Below are 9,028 nucleotides of genomic sequence, written 5' to 3'. Positions count from 1 at the left end.
CAACTTATAATAAATCAAGGTCAAGATCAGTGAAAAGGAATAAGTAGATATTAAAGCTCTATCGACAGCCGTAGGGGGGAAGTGGTTGCATTATAATTTTTTGTTAAAACACAGTGTCAAATTGGTGCGTATGCTTTCATGGTGGCAAAAGATACAAAAAAATCATTTACACTGATACAGAAATGATAACTCACACAGATCGAAGGCTCCCATCTTTGAGAGATCCCTTTATCATTAGAATCTGTACTAATTTATTCACTAAGCTCAGAGCAATATTTGGCTTAACATCTAAAAATATCAATGAAGTATATCTGCATTCAGTTACTTTTGTGATTATTATCACCAGAGAATAAAAACAGAGAAATCACCCTGTTTCAAGATGAATTTGAGTATCTGAAATGCCTTAGAAGATTGCGGCCTGCTGAGAAAAACTGAAAGGCTTAACAGCATTGTTAAATAGATTTATTGTGCATTAAATTGTTATGTCACCACTGAAAATCAACTTCTGACTTTAATAGTATACTAAATTCTTGAAAATATTAAATGCATTATTTCATACCTGCTCCTTATGAGCCATGAATGATACATAAGAAGTTACCCAAGTTTGAAGAAAAAACGTTTGGAAACCTTTTCCTAAAACCAGACCCAATTCTGCCATAAGATTTTCACTATTGCATTTTCTGTGCATACACACACATTAAAATCACAATAAAATCAGAACAAGATCTTAAGTTTCCAACTTGATAAATAGACAGTTGATGCCAGAATAAAATAGCCTTAGGTTGTTATACATTCAGTAGATATTTGGGGTAACAAGCATGCAACAGACCAGACTGTCAAAAAAAAAAAAATGTCAAAAAAATAAGCAAAGTCATAAAAATGATATTAATTCAGATAACAGTTCTCATTAATTTAACACATCTTTTTTTTTTTTTTTTTTTTTTTTTTTTTTTTTTTTTTTTTAAGAAGACACTGTTTATTTTAATAAGTTAGAAGTCCAGGCTAAATCACAATATATTCATAGGAATAGTGACCTTCTGTATCTTGGACATAAAAGGTATCATCCCTCTCTCTCAACAACTATATTTCCATGATCTTTATGATCAAAAATAAGACTATTTTATGGTCAGATTTATACATTTTCAATAAAAATATCAATAGTTTATGACCCTTCAAGAAAACACAAAACAAAGTCTTATTGAATTACCAAGGTTTATGTTTGTGTCTCTCTAGTAATTATTTTTAAATATATCAATACATATCATATTTTTAAATTTATCAATAAAAACTAAATGAACACAGAACATTACCTGTAAATTTTTGGATAGACATAACTTAAGCTACTGCACACTAATCAAAAACTGTCACAATCTAAAAATTTATTTTTAATGCATAGAACTGGATACCACTGAATAAGACCATAAATTCATAAGCTGCATCCAGGAAAGCTATGTGCATCAGGATATTTTTGCTATCCAATATGACTGCTGAATACTCCACTCATCCACTTGTGAAGGTGAGATGTTCTTATTTCCTGCTTTTTCCTACATTAACAGAATAAGTAATGCCCTATGGTCTGGAATTTGGTACTGGATCCAGCTTTCCATACTAAGGCTTTTCCAATCACATTTAAGATGAAGAATTCTTCTAAATAGCTAAAAGGATTTTGAATGCTGCTGTTTCTTCTAGTCCACCTGTGAACTCCTCAGGGAAGAGGCTGTGTTTTATCAGTTAACAAAAAGCACTAAACACTAAGCTAACATTACTAACACTTGTTGATGGCACTTCTCCTTGCCTGTCACTTTGCGCAGCAACATCATGTCGTTCACTATTCATTTCTTGAGTCAGAGGAAGAAAGCCAGTGTAATTGGGAAAGTGAAACAGGACTATCTATAGGGTGGTTAATGTGAGGATCCATTTAGATCCAAACTGTTATTGCCTTTAAAATGCCCAAAGCCAACAGCTGAAGATTTTTATTTTTCCTGAGAGATCAGTGGTTGGTTTATAAGAGCAAAGTCCAACACCGCTAAAGTCAACGGGACTTACTCCAGAGAGACACTGATTGAGCGTTACGAGAGAGAAAATATTTGTCATGCTGTTTATATCATTCTTTTCTTAGATCCCAAAGAAAATGTCACATATTTTCTTCTTTAGTTGATAATGAATGAAGATGCTGTAAGTCAAGTGTATCTATATATTATGAAGATTTAAAAGGAAAAATACCCTATGAGTCAGTCATAGGCGGTTCACAGCTCAAACCAGATATCTGGAGATACAATATACTCAAAGAATGCACTTACTGCAGCTCAGGCACAGCTATATCCAGCCTTGCTGCCATCTCTTCTCAAGGTGTATGTACAAGTATAGACACACGATTAGAGTTACACTTGAAATACTCCTTATTATAGTCATACCATGAAATTCCTCTCGTCTCAACAGCCACAACAAAAGAAGGAAGCTGCTGAGCAGTACCCAGTCTAGAATTTGGAATGAATGTAAAAAATGGCATTTGTTCTATTTTCTAACTTCAAATGGTGAGTAAAGTACTCCATGCCATCTGCTGAACAATTTGCCTCCACACTGTCTCGTCTGCCACTTGTTTAACATGTAATGTTATATGTCACTCTGACAGCAGTGCAGCATTAACGGGCCCTAACAGGGGATGCCTCTCAATGGGATGACAGTCGATGTCAACTCTGCCTCTGAAATACTGCCAGTTTCATTTCTATCCTACAGACTCATTTCTCAAGATTATTAATGATAGTTTGAAACTAGGTTTGCAGCACACTGAGTTTGGCAATTACTCCCTGTCCTTTCTAGAAGGGAGGCCTGTGTGTGTTATGACAATATCACTTTATTCTTTCTGTTCACATCTTTTTTTCCTCTCTGTTTTTATCACACATACTCTATCATCCTCCCTGCCTTTTATGTGATTTTTTTTCTTTAATTTTTTTTTTCTTTCTTTTTTTTTTTCCACTTAGCACTGTCTCCCATGAGGAAATTTAAAGCTCCACTCCTTGTCCACTCTACCCTCACCAAGGGGAGCAACAGGAATTGCTGTGGCAGGACACAGAGTATTGGAGCATGGAGCAGATGCTCCAAGTTATGCCAGTTGTTAACTCAGATCACTAAACAGGAGCCTGCAGCCACATCATACAGCGCTATGGACCCTTCAGATACATTAAACAGAAAATTATTTATTATCACTAGGTTTTATTTTTCTAGGACTGCCACAGTTGGTAATTTAATCTCCCTTTTGTTCACTTTTAACAGAGCAGAGCATTAAATAGAATCCAGTGATTCTTTCATCAGTAGAATCAGGAGCTGATAAAACTTTGCAGATAACAGTAACTACTGATCACTTTGCAGGTCTAGCACCATGTAAGACATTTCAAGCTTTCCGTTCTTGAGAATCAGTGATCTGTGATCATGGATCACTTCATGGAAGAAACTTTATTGGAAGAAAAAACAGTTATACAGAGGTTATTGAAACAAAAGTAGCCCATGAGCTGGTAAGGCTTGTGAGCTCCAGCACAGCGATATATTCATGAGTCTTTATGGCTTCCAGGCAATAGCTGGCTTCTGTTCAGGCAGCTCAGTGTGCAAAAAGATCAAACGCATGGCTGTCTGCACCCATCTGTACAGACAAAGCTTTCCTGCTTTTTCTGACTCACTCTGCTTGAACTGGTTTTGATGCACCCCAAAGGAAACACACTGAAACCATTAGAAGTATTTATGGAGTCTCTCCTAAGGCCCCAAAAGCTAAGTGCCAATGGTACAGAGCGGTTTCATCTTCTCTCTTGTTGCATTTTCTCTGTAGTTAGCAGACCAATAGCTGAATGCTCATATAAGTACCTAACACACACAGTTAAAAACTGCTGGTGACTGATAGATTCTATATTAGGGTTATCAATGACCATCTGGTATTTCTGAATTTCCCTTACAAATAAAACTGATTTCAGATTTTAACTCACTATGCACATGGCCCATCATAGTTCATGTTTGGTTTGGATCCATCAGTCAGAACTGAGCACATCACAAACATCCACAATTTAGACGCGCTCATTAATGAAAGGAGTGCAATTGCTGGAGTTTCTAAACTGCAAGGAAGGTTGGTGATCTTTGTTCCACCAGAACATGTGAACAGTAACATGATGTTCATCATCATTTTTGATATATTTGCTGACACTAAACATGCTTCTTCTCCAAACCATAGACCAGTAAAAGCATACCAACTTTTGATATAGACCTATGAAAAGCATATCAAAACTGTTCTTAAATTTCTACATCATCTGTTCAGCAGATAAAGATCGAGGTGAAAGCAGACAGTATTTGCAGGTATTCAGATGTCTATGGCTAACGTATGAAATGTTTACATAATTTGCTTGATAAAAACTGTGACATACACAGATTTGCTCTTCTGACAAAACAGAGCATTTCAAAGGAAGGATAAATACTGTGCAGCTTATGAGCACTATTTTTCCACAGGTTGGCTTGAAGTTCTTCAACAGACTTCCTTATAAACTAAGGTCTGGATCACTCACTGCCTTCCACTCCAAATACAAGATGCTTTTTCACATCTTTCTGTACTGAAGAAATCCAGTATAAACACAAAACAGGATATCTTTGCTAATAAAAAACATATATTAGAGCTATAACCATAAAGTAGACTTTAACTATAAATTTAAGACATTCACATCCATTAGCATACTCCTTTCCCCTGGGAAGAAAATAAAATAAATAAATAAATAAATAACAAACTACAGGTCAGCTTTTCAGCCTGTTGTTTATGAACTACTGGAACATACTCAGATGCTATTGTGAAAAAGCCATATAAAAATTCACAGATAACAGAGTAGAATTGCCAATCCACAAAGCCAGATGTAATAAACATGATATTAAATAGCAAGGGTGCATGCTCCCCTGGGTCTATAATTTTGCACCTCCCAGGCAGCTGCAGAAAATAAGGAGATCTCCATTTGTTAGCATTTTTATGATTGTTTGGGGTACATTAAGATGAAAGATACTGCATTACTGGGTGGCCATTTCCCAGTTCACTGCTTTTGACATTCTCTTCCTTGATGTCAGATTCAAATTACTGTTTCATTTGTTGGAAGAATTTTGTTGTAGCCCTTTACATTGATCTCATGACCTCTCTTGATCTCCTGGAATCCCATAGTACAATAGGAAGTGGGTAGCACAGAGTGAGCAAATACCACACAGCACTTGGAACACAGCACCATCAATCAGTGAACTTCACAGGGAATCTCTCCTTCCAAGAAGAAATAAGGCAGAGGGTCTTCTCAGTTGTGGTTTCTAAAAACTCTGTGGATCTGTAGTGCAGGAGTAGGATGCTAACCTCACTATCCTTTAAAATTTCCAGCTAGATAATTGCATCTTTTTGACCTACATTCCTCTGGCAGTCACAATTGGTTTTAGCAGTGACTGCTTTTGAGAGTTGCTCTGAAGTGTTAAATACTGCTTTGTTTTGCTTCAAAGGCATTCTTGTCACGGGAAAATTACTGCTCTGTGACCCTTCTGTATGCTTCAGGAGTGATGGGACATTAAAATATTCTGATAGCCTCAGGAAAAGGTATTAAGGAATATACTAGTATTCATAAAATAGTGAGCGGTGTTTTAAATCTCTCTTTACATCAGAGCTTCTAACGTGACATTGAAATCTATGAAGACACGCTGCATGAGAGGACTGCCAGAATTACCCAGCTTGTCACAGAAAGAGTGGAAGCTTTAGAAATATCAAGTGCACAACAATTTAACAGTGGAATTTTCCTTCACTGCAGGAAGTCAGGTCTAAAATACCCGATGTCATATACTCTCAAACTGAGCACTCAGACTGAAAGCCTCAGAAAAAAAAATTTGCTTGCACAGCTGATCCTCCTTACATTGGAAAAACAGTTGTGTGAGATGCAGAATTAATGAGGCCTGATTTCCTATGGCTTGTGTCTAATGGTTGGATTCCCTGATGCCTAAAAGGTGCAAGCTCCTATTTTCCCACATTGTTCTCACTTTCCAGTTTAGATTTGTTTTCAATATTTCCCTGAAAGCACTAGAGGAGGGCTGGGATTGTGGAAAAGAACAATAATAGTCCCCTTCCTGCACTCAGCTACCTAGTTTCAGGCTAATGATAGGGCAGAGAAACTCATGCCACTCTTGGTAGAATTCAGCCAGAAATAGCACAGCCTGGTAGGACTGAGACAGAGACACAGAGAGACGTCATATAAGACTCACTACATGCAAGTAAGGTGTGTGCAAGGAAACAGCCACTTGAATATTCAAATATGTTTGATTATGCAAAACTATTTTTGAGACAAGAAGCAATTTGCTAAACAACAATGTATGAAAGTTGGCAAAGCTGTTTCTCTACCCAGCTTGAAGTAACCTGGTTTGTTCTCTGTGTTCTTCTTTTTACTTGTTTGTGTTATATGTTTGTGTATCAGGTATTATTTTTTCTCTCTCTTTTGCCCACTTTGAATGTCTTTCAACATTTAATAGCTTTTGTTTACAACAAATTTACTTGTTCCAAGGAAATGCAATTCTTTCAACTTTGTCTACCACTTTAGAAAGAAGGTAACAATAATAAAAGATGCGCTGCTAAGTGTGGAAGTTCAAAGACAAATTAACCAGAAAGATAAAATCATCTCCATCAAAATCATGACTCAGTCTCTACTGAAGTACTTACAGGAGAAAAGCATTATCTCAAATGTTTGAAATCAATTAACTTTAATGAAATGGAAAAGCATAATGATTAGAAATTTTGGTACTTTAAAGTAATATGGATAGCATAAGCTTCAAAAGAAATGTACTTATTGAACAATTTTACATTGAGTATCTTTTCAAAATACAATATCTTTATAAATGTATTGCCTCTCAACCAACTGAATAATTCAAAGTCAAGAGCACTTGCAAAAATATACTGTGTGAGTTTAAGAATACACTAAAGAGAAAGTATGATAAAATTTCTAAGTAGTTATAAAGGCTAAATAAAATTTTAAAAGTTGAGCATTTGTAACTTGTGAAAAAAACACAAACCCTGGGCAATCTTGGACCACTGGAATTACGACTTTTATCTAGAATGATCAACTCCTCTGAAAATAAGGCCAGTCTGTATAAGAAGACACTGAGATGTTGCATGCTGTCACAGAGGCAGTAGCGGCTCACCTCTCAAGTGTCTGGCTATCAAAAATAGTTTGCTGGATGTCCTCCAAGGGGGAGACAGAAGTGAGGTCACTAAGGGCCAGTGACAGAGCTATCACTGAGACTCACCAACTCTGGACAAAGTTACATTCTCTGTTGATGAAATACTTAGAGCTTAAATGTCATAATGAGACTCAGTGTGAAATGATAATGAAGAACGTCCTGAGTACAAACAATTTCAGAAATGAACAAGCTCAAATGCTTCTCCTGTAAAACTGTATGTTCTTATGCTTGCTTACAGAGTGTTGAAATTGGGTGCTGTCAAACTAAACAAGATCAGACCAAGGGATGAAATCAGATCTGTTCTTACTGCGAAATTAATGTTTTCCTGTAAGGTCATTTTGGAGACACATGCCTTTTACAAAGTTCCAGTTCCAGAATGCATTTACCTAGCATCAGAGGTGGTGAACAATCAAACTATAGTCAGAATGTCCAGCTGCAGTTAAAATTGCCTTAAGTTCAACTCTAAGAAAAGTAGAAGCTCTATATTGCAGCCCTTGTGTGTTGCAGGATGTAGTGAGTGGTAGAATTAGTATCTCCAGCCCACTGTAAGAAGACAATTAAAACTATTGTTTCCCTCTATGCGGGAATTACGAACAAAGGAAATAAAATATCTTATTAGCAGTTACAGAATCAAACACAGAGCTAGTGGCTATCCAAAGAAATTGACATCTGTTTGTCATTACTGTCTGTAGTGAACAACAGATGCTGTTAACTTTGCATCATGTGTGTGAAGGTCCTATTCGGAAATAAGACCATAGACTGCTTATTAATACTTAATCTTCATTGTGCTTTCTTTTCAAGCTTACTGTAAGAAAAAGTATATAATAATCATTAATGCTCTTCATATTTCTCTTTTTATTAAAACCAAAACCAAAAACAAACCAAACCAAGCCAACCAACCAACCAACCAACCAACCAAAAACCCCCACAAGTAAAACTCAGGAGACATAGGGCCGTATTATGATTTTACATATGCTTACAAAACTATATGTACTTTGGTGAAATTTCTTTGGAATTACAGTAATATGTCTGAGATTATAGTGAGGCCCTATGATATTTCCAGTTACAAAAGCTTAATATGTGGTTATTGAAATTGCAGGGATGGGTGCAGGTGTTCTCCTTTCCTGTAGTAGATAGCTAGGTGCCAAAAATCTTGCACATCTAATTCTTAGTGCAGGGCTGGGCTGAAAAAGAGACAGGGGAGAAGGGTTATATTTTTTAAGTTTCTTTAAAATATTCCCATGTGACATTGTCCATCTTTGATGCTTCTTATTTCTCTACTACTAGCATGAATTACATTAGGATCTACTAGCACTTTTCCCATCAGTTTCAAATTATCATTATATTTCAGTTAATATCCTTCTACCTCTTCATTTTTCCAATCTAACTCCTTTATTTCCTATCTGCTTTTACTGGATTTCATTAAATTCAAACAAAATAGGAAATTTATATTCAGTCCTCTTCTCTATGTAAGAATATTTTTCAGTGAGCCTGTCCTATATACTTTGTTTTCAAAAGGACAGATATTAGGTATTCTGGAATGAGTAGTGTTACATTGACTGCAGTGACATCTGTTATGTTAAGGACCATGACAAGCCTGTCAATAGATCCAATCATTCCAGCTTTTCAAATGGAATAATTGCAATTATTTGTGCAGTGCAAGCATGAAACACACCTTCTGGTACAATTTCAGAAGTGGCTTAGAGAAAATGTACTTTCCAATTTGTTTTGTTAAGCCTTTCAAATATAATTCTAAGTCTGTATAGATTGGGCTGTTTCGCCTCTACTCACATTAACTTGTACTTGATCA

The sequence above is a fragment of the Coturnix japonica genome, chromosome 1, assembly GCF_001577835.2.
Source record: "Coturnix japonica isolate 7356 chromosome 1, Coturnix japonica 2.1, whole genome shotgun sequence".
Lineage (NCBI taxonomy): Eukaryota > Metazoa > Chordata > Aves > Galliformes > Phasianidae > Coturnix > Coturnix japonica.
The sequence above is the reverse complement of the archived record's forward strand: the minus strand, read 5'-3'. Positions refer to the sequence as shown.